Source organism: Suncus etruscus, chromosome 5 (assembly GCF_024139225.1).
Source record: "Suncus etruscus isolate mSunEtr1 chromosome 5, mSunEtr1.pri.cur, whole genome shotgun sequence".
Classification (NCBI taxonomy): domain Eukaryota; kingdom Metazoa; phylum Chordata; class Mammalia; order Eulipotyphla; family Soricidae; genus Suncus; species Suncus etruscus.
Window position 1 is genome coordinate 135,371,057 of NC_064852.1, and position 11,925 is coordinate 135,382,981.

Here is an 11,925-nt window from a genome sequence, read left to right on the forward strand (position 1 = left end):
AATACATTGTGGCATTGTTCCTCTTTTGCATAGGTGCATTAAAATGGGAAAATACTACATTTGAAAACAAGTTATTATCACAAAATTTGTAATGCAGTTAGGCCTTATACCCTGAACACTGGTATAATGACTTGGCTCAGGCCTCAGAAGAATGGGCATTGCCCAGACAGCCCTGAACCATTGAGCATCTATGGAAACAACCACAATTGTCTACAACATCACCAGGAAGCAAACCTGAACAACCTAGTATACCTAGATCCCAGAGTCAGTCTTATGCCAGAAAGTTTCAGGAATAAGGTCTCTTTGAATTTAGGCCAACGCTTTTTTTTCTTTTTTTTCTTTTTCATTTTATCCATATTTTGCTGGGCCTATGCAAACAACAATTGCCACTCTCACTCCTTTATTACTATATTTTAACCCTTATCTTTTTTTTTTTTTTTTTCAAAAAAAAAGAAGAGCTTACTAAACTTTCTGCTGGTGCTTCAATGAATTCATTGTGAGTCAATAATTTTTCAAAAATATTCTTTCCTTTATCTCCTATCTCTAGATTTTCTCTCAGTTTTCTATTTTTAAAAAGAACATGCTGCAAAAAAAAAAAAGGACATGTTTCTTTTGGTCTTCCTAAAAATGTATTATCAGCTATGTCAACTATGTAATGCATTTTCTTTAAATAAATTAATTTAAAAAATATGTGACAGACTTATGCATGCTCACATCTAATAAAGTAACTGTAAAAAAAAGAAAATGATTAGAACAATAAAAAAACAAAGTTTATATAAAAAAAATCAAGTGAATTATTTATGTATATATATTGGTTTTGGGGGCCACACCAGTGGTAAAAAAAATGAAAGAAATATGGACCTATCTGCATTGTTGTTTCTATATCTCCTCAGATCTCAGTCTTGCTAATTTCTAAATTTAGTTAAGATTTCATGATAAGGGGCTGGGAAGGTGACTCCAGAGGTAATGTGTCTGCCTTGCAAGCACTATTGTAGGACGGACTGCGATTCAATCCCCCAGCATCCCATGTGGTCCCCCCAAGCCAGGAGCGATTTCTGAGTGCTCAGCCAGGTGAAACCCCTAAACATCAAATGGGTGTGGCCCAAAAACCAAAAAAAAAAAAGATTTCATGCTGATAATCTTGATTCAAATTCAGGGCTACAGAGTTTTTGTTTCATTTTGTACTTACTATATCCCTCCACCATTTCAGTTCTCACATATATTGGCTATAACAGAATATCTAGAAGTCTACTGCTACTTTTCATTTATTCTTGTAATAAAGTTCACATGAAATTTGAATTGACTATATTTTGATAACTAATTTTTATGTGAAATCTGTTTTTCTGTATAATTAGAGAAATGATAGTTTCTGGGTAACTTTCTAATTTGTCTTGGGTCACTGCACTTTTGGCTTGGTTGTTTTTAGTAATTATCAGAGACCTAGTGTTTACTTATTTGTATCCCCTAGATTTGTTCCCTGTCTTCACTTTCTTCCTAGCATGTTTCTTCTCCAGTTTTAATTATCTTTATATTACTTGACTTATAGTTTCTCTCCAAAAATAATCCTGAAAGAAATTCTATGTCAGTTTTAAGAATGACTAGGGTCTCAACTTTTCCAGACTCTGAAGAATGACCATAGATGCCCTGTACTCACCCACTACTGGATTTAAAAAAGCTCTCTGGGTTTAAATTTCTCTTTTCAAGTTAGCTGCTGCAACTCAGTGAATTCCTGCAACCTTCATATTTGTTGCCTATTGCCCATTGCTCTATTCCCTTCTGCATTCTTTCACATTAATTCTTTCACACTGTCTCTGGTGTTTATGGTGATAGTTAATTATCTAGTTCTTTAATAAATATTATTTGATGGATTTTTAGTTTAGTTAACTATATTTTTATTTTATATAGAGATTTGTAAATAATTACAATAATGTTTCTTTTGCTGTCATATTCAAAGGATCATTATTAAATTATTTTAACTGGATTTTTTGACATTTGAGGTCAAGTTATTTACTAGCCCAATCTTCTGTCATTGATCTCATTAAAAGCTACAATTGAGGGATAGAGAGATAGTACAGGGTTAATATGCTTGGCTTGCATACAGCCAACTTAATTTGAGACTCAGTAGCTCATGACCTCCTAGAACAAAGTGTGAAGTTACTCCTTGCACTTTCAGATGTGGCATCAAAATAAACAAAGAAAAAGCTACAGCCAGACTAATATCAAATTTTTAAAAGAAACTGATGACTGTGAACTACCTCTCTTCACTGCTGTCATGGATCTTGAACTTCCCCACCCAGATGGTTTCCTGAGGGCAATTATTTAGAGGTGCGCTGTCCCCTGCCCATGAAAGGTGAAGCCTGATTTTTGATGTGTGCTTTGACACATGAAGACACTTTGAACTACCTCTCTTCTCCACTGTGTCCTGGACCTTTAACCTCTAAGTTCAAATAGTTCCCTGAGGGGACTTTATCAGAGGTGAGCTGTCCCCTTTTGCTTCACAGCTGCACATATCTCCTAGCCAATGAACCCCAGCATACCATGCAGAAAACATCACACTACAAGCGTAACAAGGGGGGGGGGGGAAGGCAGGCTAACACCATGCATAAAGAATGAAGATAGAAGTTCTAATAACCCATAAAATGCCAATCACCTTTTTAACCTCTCAGATAAGGAGTTTAGAGAAGAAATATGGAGGATCCTCATAGAAATCAAAGAAAGTATAGGAGGAGTAGAAAGAAACTCAAATAAGAATTAAGATGATATGAAGATAGAAATCATAAACTCAAACTGAAATAACAGGACTGAAAAAGTTGGTAGACAAAATGAAAACCTCAATGGAAAGCCTGACAACAGAGTAACAGCAACAGAGGGCAGTATCAGTGAAATAGAGGATGAAATGCATAACAACTCTATACAACAGAAGAAATAGAAAATAGCCGTAAAGCAAATGATTAGGCAATAAAAAAATCATCAAAGAATGTGAAAAGATGAAAATAGAAGTCTTTGACAAACAACAGAAAAAAAAAAAAACATAAGAATCATTAGAATCCCAAGACCCAAGAAGATCATCCCAGGAAGAATCAACAATCAAGAAAATCATTGTAGAGAAACTCCCAGAATTCAAGACTGCATGCAACCAAATCCTGCATGACTGAAGAGTACCATCTAAAACAGACCCCCCCCCTAAAAAAAGACACCAAGACACATAGTAGTCACAATGATGAATCCCACATATAGGGAAAGAAAACACAAAGTAGAAAGATCAAAAAGGGAAATTACATTCAATGAAGCATCCTTAAGATTTACAGCAGACCTATCACAAGAAACTCAAGGCCAGAAGGCAGTGGTAGGATATAGTGACAAAACTCAACAAAACTCAAAAAAAAAAAAAAAAAAACCTCAAAAAAAATGCTTCACCTAGAATACATCACCCAGCCAGACTCACTTTCAGGTTTGAAGGAAGTGTTCATAGCTTCATGAATAAACAGCAGCTCAGAAACTTTACAGACTCAAAATCAGCCTTAAAGGAAAAACAGAAAGGTCTACTTAAGACAAGACAGGCCAACAGACACAACAAACTTCTACACAAAGATGATACTAAATCCCATGACAATTATCTTTCTCAATGTCAATGTACTAAATGCACCAGTTAAGAGACATAAAGTGGCTCTTAAAAAAAATCAAAAAGCTGAATACAACATTCTGCTGCCTACAAGAAACACATCTGAATAGTCAGAACAAACATATACTCAAAATTAAAGGTTGGAGGACAATCATCCAAGCAAACAACTGCAATAAAATAAAACTGGAGTGGCCATATTAATATCAGATGACACCATTTTTTAAGTTTTTTATTGATTAATTAATTGATTGATTGAAGAGTTGGTTGGTTGGGTTTGGGCAACACCTGGCAGTGCTCTGAGGTTACTTCTGACTCTGCATTAAGAAATTACCCCGGAAGTCTATGGGACCAACCATATGGAATGCTGGAAATCAAATTGGATACCTTCAGGGTCAGCAGCATGCAAGGCAAATGCCCTACTTCTGTGCTATCTCTCCAGCACCTAAATGATACAAACTTTAGACTTAGAAAAGTATAAGGGACAAATATGGACATTTTTAATAATCAAGGAATATATACAAAAGGAAAAATCTCACCCCTGAACATACACAGCCAATGATGTATCAGCAAAATATTTAATACAATTGTTAACAAATCTGAAAAAAGACATCAATAACAACACAATAATAGTGAGAGACCTCAACACTAACTTGTTACCTCTTAATAGGTCAACCGATATGAATATACTACCTCTGAAAGGCAAAATGGAAGAAAGTGGACTAGTAGATATATATGGGTCTCTCCACCCCCAGAAAACTGAATACACATTCTTCTCCAATGCATATGGGTCATTCTCCAGGAAAGAGCACATGCTGGCCCATAAAACATATCTCCATAATGTCAAGAAAATAGAAATTGTAAAGACTACCTTCTCAGACCACAAGGCACTGAAATGAGAAGTGAACTAAAAGGGAAACAAAATAGACATACCTGGAAATTAAACAGCACATGACTAAACAACCAATGGTGCAGAGATGAAATCAAAGAGAAAATCAAAACATTCCTGGAAACAAATGACAATGAGCACACAAATCACCTTAATGTATGAGACACAGCAAAAGTGATAATAAGAGGAAAAATTATTAGCTTTGCAAGCACACATCAAAAAGAAAAAAATAGGCCTACATAATTAGCTTAATGGCACAACTTATAAAATTAGAAAATGATCAACAAAAGGTACCAAAAATAGATAGGCAAGGGAAATATCAAAGCTTAAAGCATAAATCAATGAAATGAAAATCAAAAAAACAATCTGAAAAATCAACAAAAGCAAAAGTTGGTTCTTGTAAAAATAACCGAGATTAATAAACCACTATCAAAACTCACAAAGGAAAGGAGAGAAACTTAAACTGAATAAGAAATAAAAAGGAAGAGATCACTACAGATACTGCAGAGATCAAAGGGTAATCAGTGACAACTTTGAGAAATTCTGTGCCACAAAACATGAGAACCTGGAAGAAATGAATAAATTCTTAGACTCATAATCTTCCATAGTTAAACCAGAATGATCTTGCATTTCTAAAGAGACCCATCACTACGGAGAAAATTAAAAGGATTATCAAAAGTCTTCCCAAAAACTAAAGCCAAGACCTAGATGGATTCACTAACGAATTCTTTCAAACCATTCAAGAAAAACTAATAATCCAATCCTGTTCAGGCTATTTCAGGAAATTGAAGAAACAGAAGCACTCCCAAATAGTTTTTCTGAAGCTAATATCACTGTGATACCAAAACCAGACAGAGATGCTACAAAAAAGAAAACTATAGACCAATATCTTTGATGAATACAGATGCAAAGATTCTCAACAAAATCTTAGCAAATAGGATCCCATATCTCATCATGAATCCTATCATCATGGATTCTACCACAAACCATGACAAGAGGGTTTATTCCAGAATGCAAGGATGATTTAATATGCATAAATCAATCAACATGATATACCATATAAACAAAAGAAAAAATAAAAAATGGTATAATCATATCAATAGATACAGAGAAAGTACTCAATAAGGTCCAGCACCCATGCATGAAAAAGCATGGGAATGGAAGGAACTTTTTTCAATATAGTCAAAGCCATCTACCACAAATCAATTGCAAATATTATTCTCAATAAAGATAAACTAAAATCCCTTCCTCTAAAATCTGATACAAGACAAGGCTGCCTTCTCTCATCACTCCTATTCAATATAGTGCTGGAAGTTCTTGCCATAGCAATTAGGCAAGAAAAAAATATCAAGGGCTTCCAAACAGGAAGGGAAGAAATCAAGCTCTCATTGTTTGCAGATGACATACTACTATATTTAGAAAACCCTAAAGATTCTACCAAAAAGCTTCTAGTAGCAGTAGATTCATATAACAAAGTGGCAGGCTACATAATTTTTAGGATACAAAATTTACACACAAAATTCAAGGGTCTTCTTATACTCTAATAAATATAGAGAAGAATTGGGCGTTAAAAAAAATCCCATTCACATTAGTTCCACACAAACTCAAATACATTGTAAACAACTTAATTAAAGAGATGAAGGACCTATGTAAAGAAAACTACAAAATACTGCTTCAAGAAATAAAAGAGGACACAATTATGGAGACAAATATACTGCTGATGAATTGGGAGGATGAACATCATTAAAATGTCAATATTCCTCAAAGCATTGTACAGATTTAATGCAATCCCTCTAAGGATACCCATAGCATTCTTCAAAGTGAATCAAACACTCCTGAAATTTATTTTGAACAATAAACACCCACGAATAACTAGAGCAACCCTTTGGAAAAATAATATGGGAGGCATCACTTTCCCAACTTTCAATTGTATTACAAAGCAATAGTCATTAAAACAGCATGGTATTGGAATAAAGACAGGGCCTCAGGTCAGTGGAATAGACTTGAATATTCATAGACTGTTCCCATACATACAATCAACTAATCTTTGATAAAGGGGCAAGAAATGCAAAATGGAACAAGGAAAGCTTCTTCAACAAGTGATGTTGGGACAACTGGTCAGCTGCATGCAAAAAAAAAAAAAGCATGTATATAACACCTCCATATAACACCATGCACAAAGGTCAAATCCAAATGGATTAAAGACCTGGATATTAGACCTGAAACCATAAGTTATTTAGAACAACACTCCATGACACTGAGACTAAAGGCATCTTCAAAAAGGAAACATCACTCTTTATACAAGTGAAAATGTAAATGGTATTAAATTAATCTGAGAAGCTTCTGCACCTCAGAGAAAGTAGTGATGAGGATAAAAAGGCCACCCACAGAATGGGAGAAACTGGGGCCGGGCGGTGGCGCTCGAGGTAAGGTGCCTGCCTTACCTGCGCTAGCCTAGGAGACGGACTGCGGTTCGATCCCCCGGCGTCCCATATGGTCCCCCAAGCCAGGAGCGACTTCTGAGCGCATAGCCAGGAGTAACCCCTGAGCGTCACTGGGTGTGGCCCAAAAAATCCAAAAAAAAAAAAAAAAAAGAATGGGAGAAACTATTCACACAATACCGATCATATAAGGGGCTAATATCTAAGATATAAAAGTTACTGACAGAACTTAACAAGAGAAAAACATCTAATCCCATCAAAAAATAATGGGGAGAAGAACTAAACAGACACTTCCTCAAAGAAGATATTCAAAAAGGCACATGAAAAACTGTTCCACAACACTAATCATCTGGGAGATGCAAATCAAAACAATAATGAGTACCATCTCATGCCACAGAGACTGACACACATCACAAAGAACAAAAACAGTTAGTGCTAGCAGGGATGTGGACAGAAAGGAACTCTCATTCACTGCTAATGGTAATGCCCTCTAGTCCAGACTTTATGGAAAACAATATGGAGATTCCTCAAAAAAACTGGATATTGAGATCCCATTTGATCCAGCCATACCACTACTAGGGATATTCTCTAAGAACACCAAAACACAATGTAAAAATATCTTCTGCACACCTATTTTTACTGCAGCACTATTTACAACAGCCAGAATCTGGAAACAACTCAGATGCCCAACAATAGATGAATAAAAATCTGTAGTACATATATACAATCAAATACTATGCATTTATCAGGAGAAATGAAGTTATGGCATTTTCCTATACATGGATGGACATGGAAACTATTATGCTGAGTGAAATAATTCAGAGGGAGAGAGATAGACACAGAATAGTTTCACTCATCTATGGGTTTTTAAAAAATTAAAAACATTATTGTAATAATGCTCAGAAACAATAGAGATGAGGGTTAGAATGATCAGCCTAGGGTATGAAACTTACCACAAAGAGTGGTGAATACAGTTAGAGAAATAACTACACAAACAACTATATTGATAATGGTAATGAGTGAGAGAAGTAGAATGCCTGTCTTGAATATAGGCAAGGGGTGGGAAGGAGTGAGATGGGGGGCATATGTGTTGGGAATGTTGCACTGGTGAAAGGGGGTGTTCTCTTTATGACTGAAACCCAAGTACAAAAATGTTTGTAACCATGGTGCTCAAATAAAATATTACTAAAAAGTAAAACACACATCATTAAAATGTAATAAAAAAGAAACTGGTATATTAATCACATTATGGAATGTAGTCAAGGGGCTGGAGAAATAAGGTAAGGTACTCACTTTGCACAAAACCAGCACAGATTAGATCCCGCACATCCTATGTGGTCCCTTGACCACATCCAGAATCATTTCTGGCACAAAAGCAGGAGAAAATCCTAAACATTACCAGGTGTGGCTCTAAACTAAAACAAAAAAAAGAAAGAAATATAGTTAAGAAAAACCCAGTAGATTGATTATAAATGGTTGGTTAAAGATGAATGATACATTTTGATGTGCTAAATTCTCTTTCTGATCTATAGCAGTGATCTTTTACCTTTTTACACCTACATACTGGCACACCGGTCCTGCCTACCAATAGTTACAACCAAGACAGCAGAGCAATGATTTTTCTATCTTCTTACATCCCTGGACCAATATCAGTCCATTGACTGGCAGCTGAAGAACACAGATCTATCGTTTTTAGAAAGTTTTTAACTACTTTAAAGAGAACATCTTGTCACAGATGTGCAAATTTCTTTGCAAAGTATGCATTCTCTAGACCTATCATTAGATTAAGAAACACAGATTTAAACCTTGTTAAATTATTCCCCAATACAATTGGTTACAGTTGCTTTTACTTCTATTGATTAAACAAAAGGAACAAAAGTTGGAATTTTTCTCTAATGTTCTTCACAAAGTCAATGCTGCAGGTGGAACAACTTTTTAACAGTATTTAGTTGCTACTTTCTCAAACTGAGTTTAAAAAAAGTGGACAGTATTTTAAAGCTATGGTACATAATAAGCTGCCAGTACAAATTATGAGCTAATTTAAAAATTATTAGTAGAATTAATGAAGACATAATTCTCTTATTAAAGTATCATGTAAAGTTATTTGAAATAAGAAGATTGATTATCTTAAAGTCAAATGTTTTTGCCTATCCTATCTCTCTGAGCTGAAAATGACTACTACCCTTATTTTTAAAGAAAAAAATTTTATGATAAAAGATATATGTGGTCAACTTAAAATCACGATCCTCTGAATATTATTGGCAGGCTATTGAGAACAGAGCCAATGTATTTAACTTATAAACTGATTTTATTAGCAAAAATTGTTTTGTACTAAATAATAATTGAACAGTATGATCTTGAGGTCTTATTCATTCACCAAATAGAGGCATTTCTTTTAGACTTTAGTTTAAAAAGGGTAACCAAGAGAACTGGATAGAGTAGAGTAAGGAGGAGGCTTACCTCCAGCCAACTCAGGTTTGATCCCCGGCATGCCATATGATCCCAAGAGCCTTACCAAGAGTGATCTCTGAGTAAAGAGTGAGGAGTAAGCCCCAAAACAAGCAAACAAACAGAGAAAGAGTTACATAAGGAACAAAGAATGGCATGTCATTTCTTAGTTTCCATCATAACAAAATACTTCAAAGACCTCTCAAACTGCATGTGTCCCACTACATTATCTCTCACACATTTCTGCTTTATTTGCTGCAGTAAGACACAATATAACTTCTTGTTAACTTTACCCTTTTGCTCAGGGCAAAGCCTCACCTTTTTAAAGATTTCTGCTGAAACTATTGCAATAAATTGCTGCCTGCTAGGCTATCAAATCCAGATGCCTCATGAAAAAGAAATGTTCCCAGCTTTTCTTTCCTGTTCCATATTCTTTCATGTGCCATCTAACAGACAATCTTAATTTTTAGGTCTGCTCATTAAATTAAATATAAAGGTATAATGACAGGGAGAAAAGATTTTAACAATAGGAACTTTTATAAACTGAATAGCTTTTTATGATTTTTGATTATAAAAAATTAGAAATTTTAGCTCTTATGTACAGAGGGAAATGGCTCTTAATCGCATGAAAATTATACATTCAAACATTTGTAGTTTCTTCCATTTTAGTATATTGAATGATGTCAAATACCTGACAGAAAAATGTTTAAGTCTTCTGATATTATTCAATAAAAAGTAATTTCCATTCAGGCATATAGAATTATGCCCAGCCTTCAGATAAAACACAATTCATTATATTATTATCACTAGAAACTTACCTATTTGTGTTTCTCTCTTCTCTCCCATTTCATGAGAAAGCAAATAAAACTATTTTGCATTCTGTATACTCCTACTAACTCTTGATCCTGCATCATTTCTCTGCAGGTTTTTTTTTTTCTCCACAATAAACCTAATTCTTTCAGGCCTTGCACCTTTTTTCCTTTCTTTGGCTACCCTACTTATAATCTTCCTTATCAGACTAAATTGGCTCTAATATCTCAGCAGTTATTCACTCCAAAAAGCTATCAAAATTAATGGTTGGGCAAGAAAAGAGGAACTAGCAATGCTAGAAAGAATTTCTGAAGTTGGGTAACATCCCTACCAGACGGCAACGAAAACTCTAGATTAAGTGAACACTGAAGGTCTCTGGCACGATGCGGTATGGCACTTACCAAGGATTTTACCTGTGATGGCTTGAAATAAATTACATATTGAAGGGTTATAATGGCTTCTGGGATATCACTGGCATTTGTGAGATCTTAGAGGGAATAGTAATTAGAAAACTGAGAAGAAGGGTTGTCTGGTTGTTGTTGAAAGGTACTGATATATTAAAAAAAATTCCAATTCCACCAATTATCCACTTATGACAAAAAGGAAGTCAGAAAGCTCCCAGAACAGTATTTACAGAGATCCTACTCTTGTACAATAACTGGACAGACTAGGCTGAAAGCAATATGGAAACTAATTGCAAGAAGAAAATTTTATATAGGCTAAAATAACAAGTCCCATAAACTTGTTTATATAATCAGAGAACAAGCTTTCCCAAGAGTTAACACTAGATCAGCATTCCTACCAGTGATCCTGCCTGCTTCAGAGGTGGGTCAGGACATAAACACACTGATTCCTGCTGCTTTCTGCCAGGAGTCAGAAGGGCGCAGAAGCCATCTTGGGTCATGCAGTTTCCAGCTGCCTGAGATTGGATTTCATCATCGTTCTTGCCTGTGATCCTGCCTGCATCAGAGGTGGGTCAGGAAGTTCACACACTGATTCCTGCTAGTTTCTGCCGGGAGTTAAAGGGCGCAGAAGCCATCTTAAGCCATGGTGTTTCCAGCCGCCTGAGATTGGATTTCTTCAGCGTTCCTGCCGGAGATCCTGCCTACTACAGAAAGTTCTTGGCTGGCTCTGCCCTCCTATTGTGCTTTGGAGGACCCTGAGGACTTGAAGAAAACTATTTGCTTTGCTTGTCTGTCTTCCCTTGAAGCTCTCCTCAGAGGCCTAGGAAGTGCACCGCCCAAAAAAAACTGTCATCTAAAGGCCGCAGAAGAGCATGGCCACTCTGCTTCGTGGCCACACACTCTTTCTAATCAATGAACCCCACCACAACACGCAGAAAAATCACACTATAAGGGTGACAATGGGGAAACCTCGCAGGCAAACACCATGCCCAGAGAATGAAGATGATGGCCTAAAAAATTCCAACCATCTGATTAATCTCTCAGATAAGGAGTTTAAAATAGAAATATGGAAGATGTTTGTAGAACTCAGAGAAAGCATAGATTGATCTGAACAGAACACAAAGAAAGAAATCATAAAACTTCAAACTGAAATAACAGATCTGAAAAACACTGTAGTTCAACTGAAAATCTCAAAGGATGGCCTCACCAGCAGGGTAACAGCACCTGAGGACAGAATCAATGTGCTAGAAGATGAGATGCAAAAAAACTCAACACAACAGAAGAAATTGGAAAAGAACCTTAAGACAAATGATC